General features: G+C 46.2%; 1 long non-coding RNA gene across 1 annotated transcript in view; it reads left to right on the top strand.

The window, feature by feature from the left end:
- Positions 1 to 7,149: 7,149 nt before the first annotated feature.
- LOC149747740 (uncharacterized) overlaps positions 7,150 to 9,020 on the top strand; it is a 40,364-nt gene continuing 38,493 nt past the window's right edge. Inside the window, exon 1 of the long non-coding RNA XR_016395295.1 lies at positions 7,150 to 7,587. This is a non-coding gene — a long non-coding RNA (uncharacterized LOC149747740). The remainder of the gene's footprint in view (positions 7,588 to 9,020) is intronic.

Raw genomic sequence — 9,020 nt, 5'->3', positions numbered from 1 at the left:
CAAAAAAGAGAAAATTTTAAATCATAAAATTTCCTAAAAGTACTGCTTTGACTACATTCCACAGAGATTACTGTGGCATGTTTTAACGAGCATTGTTTTCTGAATAAACTCCTTTTGTGTTCTTTATTTCCTTTCCAATTCAACTGTTGACTCAGTAAGTATTTTTACATTTCCAAGTAGTTGGTTTATTTTTATTTGTTTTGGTTGTTACTTTATATTTCATTCTATTTTGGCCAGAGAACATAGCACATTTCATTTCTGTTCTTTTGGAACTAGTAGAGATTATGTCTGTGGTCTAGCATGTGGTGTATGACACCATATGGGCAATTGCCATGGACAGTTGGAAATTATACATAGTACAAGATATCCATTAATTCTGTCTCTAAGTGATTTTTTTCTCAAGGGCTGGGACAGTCTCAGGAACTAAAGCGAGAGTTGAGGAATATCTAAAACTGTATTAGCAGGGGGACTCTGGTTCCAGGCTGAGCTGGGAAGGGCACCACTCAAGGAGCCTAGGAGTGTGTTGCTGAAATAGAGGGGGAATAGTTAAGAGAATAGCTGGTGCGACAGGCCAGAGAGGTGGAGAAATAAGGTGTCACATGCACAGTGAGGCAGGTCCAACAGTAGACAAGCAAAGACGTCAAAGAGGAGATAAGGAGTGAGCGGTGGATCTCTCTGGCATATTTTGGGGTGGCATTTTCTGCTACCCTTCAAGGTCAAGAACAGCACACTGTAGGAGAGCCTGAAGTTAGGAGGAGCCGGAACACTTGTTAACTTCCACAACCTCTGCACTGGCCCTGGAGGCCTGCCAGACTTTACCTTACTTAGGAAAAATACTCCATTTGATTAATCTGCCATATTTGCATTTCTATTATTATGCAGTTGAATTCAAGCCTCACTGAGGATAGGACAGTAAAATCTCTTACTATAATTGTTTTTCTAAAATGAAATTTTCTTGTATTTATGCCCATTTTTGCTTTCTGCATTTTAGAACTATATTTTAGGGTCATATATATTCAATGTTCTTAATATTTTATTATTAAATATGTCTTTTCTATTATATGATGATCTTTTCATTCTTTTGAATACTTTTTCCTTTTATTTGGTAGGCAGTGAAAAGCAAAAAAAATTTTTCTCATAGAAGAGAGTTAAAAGTTCTGATTGTCGTTAGTTAGGACCAAATGTAGAAAAGGAAATGTTTATTGTTTGTTTTAAGTTAATTGCCCATTACTGCTAAAAAAAAAAAAGAAATATGACTTACCACACATACTTACTTGCAAGATACAAATAAGCAAAAGACATAATGGAAAAGAGATAAGGAAATATAAAAATTAAAATAAAATATGAACCCAGGAAATGACTAAACATGATAGTAAGTGAATACAGTCAAAATTCTTCTACTGTATACAAAGCACCCCAGTTCAGATCGAAAAACAAAATCCGTTAGTAAATTATGAGGTACACTCAAAGGTTTCTTAAAAGAAAATACCTGGAAAGTTAGATGACTATTTCTATCAAAATCAAACAGAAAGAAGGGAAAGGAGGATTTCTAGAATCATGAGTGGCCTCTGAGGGCCCCTCATCTCCTCAATCCGGTTCTCCCACGGAGAGGGGGCCACTGCCCCGAAATGCCTCGGCTCTAAGGTGTGCTGTCAGGGGTCCCTGGAGGCTCCCCTTGTAGTGCGTACAAACCTCAGTCCACCAACTCAGGTGAAGGAGAAACAGAAGCTTCTCTGTTTTCCTTGATGCAGCTGAACTTCTAGTATAGTCTCCCAGGCCATCAAGGTGTCCCGATTCATCCCAGCCATATACGGTCCACCCCCTTTTCCTCTGGGTGTCTAGTTCTGGTGGACTTCCTGTGGCATGAGGATTGCACAGCAGGTGCTCCTTGGTTGCTATGGGGACGCAGCGTCCCTGGGGACTGGGCGCCCCTCCACTGCTGTGCTGCTCTTGAGTGCATGCCAGGCTCTGTCTGCCTTGACACACTGCACACCCCTTCCCTTCTATGGGGTCTTGGCACCTCTCTGAATGGGATTCTATGTGGAAAATGAGGCACAGGCCCCCTGGTCTCAGATCCTACATGTTCATTCAGGATTTTGCTCTCTCCCTGGGGCTCTACTCAGGACACAGGTCCCCGAACCCTCTTGTCCATGATCCACTAACATCTAAGATGGGGGTAGCAAACAGTCTAGATCCAGTTCAGGAGGTTTTTATCTGGCTCAGACAGTATTTAAAGATTCTTTTGAAAAGATTATGAACATCTTTTAAAATGAGAGTTTTGGCTTTTAGATCCAGCTACCAATTACAGGAAATGCAGAAGACAGAGGAAGTATGTTAAATGACACCAACAAAATCCAGACTGTGGAACACTCTACATGATAAAGGACCTGGCTTCATTAACAGATACGTCGCAAGAGTCCAAAGGGTGGGGAGCAAACCTAGAGATGAAAGGAAACTTAAAAACATCAGTCACTTGCACTGTGTGGACTTTGGGTCCTATTTCAAACAAACTATAAAAATAAAATAATATAAAGTAAACACTTATGACCACCACGAGAAAACTGTAAATTTTAACACTGACAGGCTATTTGATTGGAAGTTATTGGAGTTTATTTAGTGATGATGTTGTGTTATGGTTTAAAAAAACATGAGTTCTTATCTTTACAGAGAAAATGATGAGTCTGGGATTTACTTCAAAATCATTCAGGACTGGGAAAGGGTGGGGTTATAGAAGAAACGAAATTAGCCATGAGTTGACAGTTGTTGAAACTCAGTCATGGGTACAAGGAAGTTCATTATACTAGTTTGCCTAATTTTACATATGTTTTGAGATTTGCCATAGTGACTTTCTTTTTTCTTTTTTTTGAAGGAGACCTTCCACATAAAAATTCTGATTTTGGATTCTTTTGGAAAAATGGAAATACCTGGTAACACTAGCCCAGACCTCCACCGTGTAACAACCAGCCAAATTGAGAAGTGTTACAGGAACATGCCGTCCAGGGAACCACAGACCCCACCACTCCCTGGTGCCCTTAAAGCCCACTTCCTGTATCTGTGCTTCCGCCTCAACATCAGCCTCTGGTTTGCAATCCATAAGAACTTTCCTTTCCTTCCTTCTGGGCCTTCACTCTCCTTCACTGGGCCCAGCCATCACGGGTCAGGTCGGGCTGGGCCAAAGTGGGTGCTTGACTTTCCCTTCCTTTTCATGATGTTTTTCTACCAAATCATTTTTCTGTGCTCTGAAACCTTTTTGGTCCCCCAAGAGTGGAGGATTTTGAAACTCAAAAGCCAGAAGGAGACACTTCTCCCTCCTCCATCCCCTCCGGGGCAGTGCTTCATATCACATCCCTTCCCTGAGGGAGTGCGAAAGAACAGCCTGAGGCTTTAAAAGGGGAAACAGCAGACCAGGATGGGAAGGAAACCAGGGGGGAAATTTGGTTAAGAAGGAGATATGGCTCTTAGACATATCAGATTTGCAAATATTAAAAAGTTGGATGATATCAAGTGCCACCAAAGGTGAAGGAAAGCAGAATATCTCATAGGAATGTTAACTAATCTTTCTGGGAAGCAGATTGAAAGTGTTAAGTGATGTGGAATATGGGCCACTCCTACAACCCAGTACTTGGGGACGCTGAGCCCAGAGACATTCTTGCCCGAGCCCCCAAAGAAACATGTGTGGATTTGTTCTTGTAGAATTGTTTGTAATAATGAAGATTTGGAAACACCTAGAAGTTTATTCATAGGAAAGTAGTTACATAAAAGGTTATATGAAAATGCTGAGTACCATTCAGCAGATGAAAGGAATGCTCTGGTCCATATTTACTTATATTAACTTGGAGCCATCTCAAAATCTCATAGTCTTGACTGGAAAAAAGTGAGAAAAGAATGACATGTTTACCAAAGACTACTTAAGCATATTTTTAAAAATATGCACAAAATAATACCAATATTGGGCCTAGATACACATAGAAATATAGATTGGCCAGACACAAAGAATCACAAGGACGTAAGAGGAGAAAAATGAGATTGGGGATGGGGTGAAGGGGTCAAGAAAATAAAGTAAAATAAAAGTGAGCCCTGCATATGCTAATAAAGATGGTATGCATGTGGCTAATTGATCCTGAGCAAAGGAGGTCTCGGCAAACAGAAAACTACAGCAAAACAAAACATCAGTTAATGTTTAAAATATTAACCTGATGCCTGTGGAAAGAGAACTCTGTGAATAACCGGAGGTCTGATGAGTGCCCAGAGGTGACCGAGCAGTCCTGCAGTCCCTGTGATTCCCTCCGACTGATCTCCTGCTGGGGTCACTCCATAGCTTGGCCTTGAGTTGCTTTTATCCACAGACTTTCAGCCTCCCAGCACCGCTGACTACTCTCAGGAAAACTGTTGGATCACGAGATTTTCCCACAGAGATCGTCACCATGGGGTATTTTCAACCTGTTATTAACCTCAAGTTCCTCCAGCAAAGTCAGGATATCCCGGGAACAAGTACTCCTCCAGCCCCTGAAGCCTCCTTTTTAATGCGCCTTCAGTACCCAAAACTTTCTCAGACAGAGTGTTATATGAGGTCCAGCTTTTTTTGCTTGGGGTGTGGAGGACAGAGGTGAGCGGTTCTGGCCAGCAGCTCTGTTTCCCCTTGAAGCCCCACTCTTGGGGAGCGAAAGGGAGAAAGAGAGACAAGGAGCTATTTGCTGTCTCCCTAATCCATCCTTCTCTCTCTTCCTCTTCCCCTCCCTCCTTTCCTTAGAAACATATATTCAGTGCTGAGTGTGCACAAGGCACGTGGCAGCCCCCATTGAATCTGGCATTGTCCCCTGCCCTCAAGGAGAGTCAAGTCCGGGGGGGGCAAGCGGTGAGTGTGGTCAAGCATGGTAGGGATTTGTGAGGGGCGAGGGAGCTATGAGACCACAGAGGCGGGCAGCTATATCACATGGGAGGCTTCTTGGAGGTGGTCCTCCTTGAGCTGAGTCTGAAAGGGTAAATAGAGGTAACAAGAAGGAGAATAATGGGGGAAAGGTATTCTATTGCAATGGCTGGGAGGCATGAAACAGCAGGACACAGAGGGAGCTGTCAGCAGTTCATCATGTCTGGATTTGGGGCTCTGGAAGAGCCTTGGGTGCTAGGACTTCGCTCATGTTCTATCTCCTCCCTGAAGCCTGCAGAACTGCCCCAGTCCTGCCAGATCCCCCTCCTCTGAAATCTTGGACCAACCTTTTATAATTGCATGTTCCCCTACTGTTGTGTGTGTGTGTGTGTGTGTGTGTGTGTGTGTGTGTGTGTGTGAGAGAGAGAGAGAGTGAGTGTGAAGGTTTTGTTTCCCAGTCTCAGCTTGGAGAGGGGCCCACAAGCCCAGGGTTTCTCCCACCCAGTGCCTTGCATCCAGCCTTCACCCCACCGAGAGGGTGGCTCACCCAGTTCCGAGTGGATGTACTGTTCAGTGGGGAAGCAGACTGAGGCGGTGGTAGCAGCACCAAATCCCACATCGTGCGTTGGGTTTTCAGCCTGAGCGGCTTCTGTAGGGATATGTCTGACCGGGCTGTCATCTGGGCCAATGCCCAGGTGAATGTTCTTCTCAGAGGGAGACCTGAAAGCCCTGGTGTTCAGCCTCTCAGATGGTGCCCAGTGAGCCCCACCTCCCGGTTTTCATGGTCTTGTGCAGTCTCCTCCCACATTGTGTCAGGATTGATCGGTATGACCAACAAAATACAGCAGATTGATGGCATATGCCTTTGAGGCTAGCTCAATAAAAGACACTATGACTTCTGTATTAGTTTCTGTCTTGGACTGCTCACTCTGGAAGAAGCCAGCTGCCATGTTGTCAGGACACACAAGCAGCCCTATCAAAGGTCCATGTGGTACAGAACCAAGGCCTCCTGCCAACAGCCATGAGAGGAGCCATCTTGCATGTGGACCCCCAGCTCCAATCAAGCCTTCAGATGACAGCAGCCCCGTTCAACATCTTGAGACCTTGAGCCAGAACAACCCAGCTCAGGTGCTTCCAAATTCCTGACTCTTAGACTGTTAGAGATGATAAGTGTTTATCATTTAAGTCATGAAATTTGGGGTAATTTGTTACATAGTGATAGATAACTAACACAAAGCACTCGGCAATACTGTGTGGCTTTTCCTGCTATGGGTTTGGGGGTTTCCTGGCTGGGGTTTTGCCTCCTCTGACAGCAGAAATATGAGGGCTCCCAAAGGTCACAGCCACTCACCCCATTCCTTCCTTCCACAGGTGCTTCCCTTGATGGGACCAATAGCCCAGCAGCAGATGCAGAAGAACTCTCCTCTGAACTTTCCTTATCTGCCTGGCACAGAACATGGAGAATCAGCAGCCACCACCCCACCTCCACCCTCCAGCTGGTCTCCAGTCAGGGAGGCACCGACCTTGGGCATCAGGACATTCCCAAAGAAATTGTGTAAACAAGCCTCGTCAGAGCCTTCCATCCTTTGAAGCCCTCCCCCTCCCCCACCCGCTTTTGTTAAGTTGGTATATGAACCTTTGCCTCTGGTTCCTCAGTGAGTTACTCATTACACAGTGCTCCTGCACTCAGTGTGTGCATAAACTTTGTCTTTTCTCCTGTTAATCTAGCCCCTACCCCCAACCCTCGAACCTAAATTGGTAGAGAAAAAAGTTTTTCCTCCCGATACTCTGTAATCAAAGGAATCCCCAGGGGAAGCTCTGGAGCCCTTTGCACTGAGTTTGCTCTCTGGTCACGTGAACTTTCCTTAAGAACAGCCACCTCTGCAGGGCAGCTGCCCCAGGGAGTCTCAACCCCACACCCCAGCACAGGTGGCCAGGGGCCCCCAGAAACACAACTGCTGGACCTGAGGTCACAGCAAGGGCAAACTCTGACTTACAGAAGCTGCATCTCCTGGTCTGTAGCAGCTTCTTTTCAGATTTTGGCTTATTTAGCAAACACTTAGTGCTTGCTCTGTGCTAGGCTCTGTTTTAAGTACATTAAGTCATTTAATCCTCATAACAACCCTATGAGGTCAATGCTATTGTCTTCATTTTACAGATAAGAATCCTAAGGCACAGAGACGTTAAGCAATTTGCTCAAGGTCACACAGCGAGTAGTAGCAGCATAGGAATTCACACATGGGCAGCCTGGCTGTGCACTCTGTCCTGAGGTAAGAATTGTCCATTCGGTGATCATTCTGTGCCACTGGGGCACTGTTTCTCGGCCAGGGCTCCTGGGGCTGGACAGGGTTATGTGTTTGAGTTCTGGCTATAGGGAATCCAGAGGTCCACCTCCCAGCTGGGCATGGCCTCCTGAGGAAGCCAGGCTACATCCTTACTAGGGAAAACCACAGGGGTTTACCTTCTGAGGTCAACCTCTGTACTCAGTCCTGAGGGTCTGCCTGAGGCCTGCCTGGGGCAGGAGGATATCCTCTCTGACCACGCTCATTCTTGCCTTCTCCCCTTAGCTCAGCCAGGCACCTGCGGAGAGACCCTCACACTTCCCCGTCTGCCTACACCAGTGGTTCTCAACCAAGAGCAATTTTGCCCCCCGAAGGACATGTGGTGATGTCTAGAGACGTTTTTGATTGTTGTGACCGGAAGGCTGCTACTGGCACCTAGTAAGTAGAGGCCAAAAATGGTGCTAAACGTTCTGAAATGCACAGGATGAGGCCTCACAACAAAGGGATTACCTGGTCCAAAAGGTCAGCAATGCCGAGGTTGAGAAACTGACCGGGGCCCATCTCACAGCCTCCTTGAGGCTGAGGACCCTCCACCACACACACATACACACACACGATCTGATTTCTGTTACAGTGGTGGTCCAGGGTCCTGGGGGTGGGGGCAACATGCATCCTCACCTCAGCATCTCTTAGAGGCCACCTCAGAACATGAAAGACTCAGTTTGCACTGCAGCTACAAGTTTTTGGAAATAAGAATTTTGAGGCACTGACAAATGTAGCTGATGTTCTTTTGTATCAGGCTCTGTGCTAAGTAAGCATTTCACATATTTTATCTTAGGAAATCTTCATAAACCAGTCTTAGATGCTATTATTATCCCTATTTCAAAGATTGGGAAACTGAGGCTGAAAAAGGTTAAGGAACTCACCCAAGGTCACACAGCTAATAGGTGACAGGGCCAGGTTTCCAGCTGACCCATGCAGACCGATGGCACAGATGTACATACCCAGGCAAAGTAAAGATAGCAAGTTTCCAGGGAGAGCCCACCTGATGCCCACCCTGGGCCTGCCGGAGGCCAGGGGTTTGGTGCCCTCCCCTGGGACGGAGGGATCCAGCACCACTCCACTGCACAGCTGCAACCAAGACTCTCCGAGCTGGGCAGAGAGCAGCTTGACCTGCCATGGTTCTTAAAGAGGGAGGAGTGGAGAGAAGGCAGAGGTGGGTTTGTTTTGTACAGGGACAGTAAAGACAGAAAACCCACAGGGAAGAGATGGGCGAAGAAGCCAGGCTTGGGAGCTCTTTATTATTTACTGTAGCAGGGGAAAGAATGGGAAGCTTCTTTCTAAGCCATAAATGCCGTCCTTTGATCCCTGTGCCTATCAGAGATAAATGAGTCACTTAGGCCTCAGAAATTAATGATTGTTCTAATTATTACCTTAAGTGACCTTCCAGCAGTAGTAATTCTCACCACTCCCTGCAAAGTAGCTGTGTCGGGGTTTGACCAGGGTTGGGGAAGAGGCTGGACCGAAGTGGGGAGAGTTCCTTTGGTGACTGGGCTCAGTTTGCAAAGAGGAAATCAGCCTCAGCTCTTCAGGCCAGAGAACAGTTCGACCCAGACCCCAGCTTCTGGGCTCTGCCTTCTTCTTTGCCTTCAGGGCCCTGTTGAACCCTGACCCCACTGAGAGGGTTGGACCAGAAGTGTGTGCAGAGCTCCAGGGCCACCTGAAAGCAAGAGGTCGTTTGGTGCAAAGTTAACACGACCTTCCGCAGGCCCCTTCCCATTCAGATTCAAGGAAGAGCTTTGAAGTTTCCTTTGTGTGCATGTTTTCATAGCCCTGATCCTGCTGTACTGGAATTAGCCTGCAGCCCTGCC

Source organism: Delphinapterus leucas, chromosome 13, assembly GCF_059928025.1.
Source record: "Delphinapterus leucas isolate spDelLeu-1000000601 "Yukka" chromosome 13, BTC_Dleu_Yukka2, whole genome shotgun sequence".
Lineage (NCBI taxonomy): Eukaryota > Metazoa > Chordata > Mammalia > Artiodactyla > Monodontidae > Delphinapterus > Delphinapterus leucas.
The sequence above is the reverse complement of the archived record's forward strand: the minus strand, read 5'-3'. Positions and strand labels throughout refer to the sequence as shown.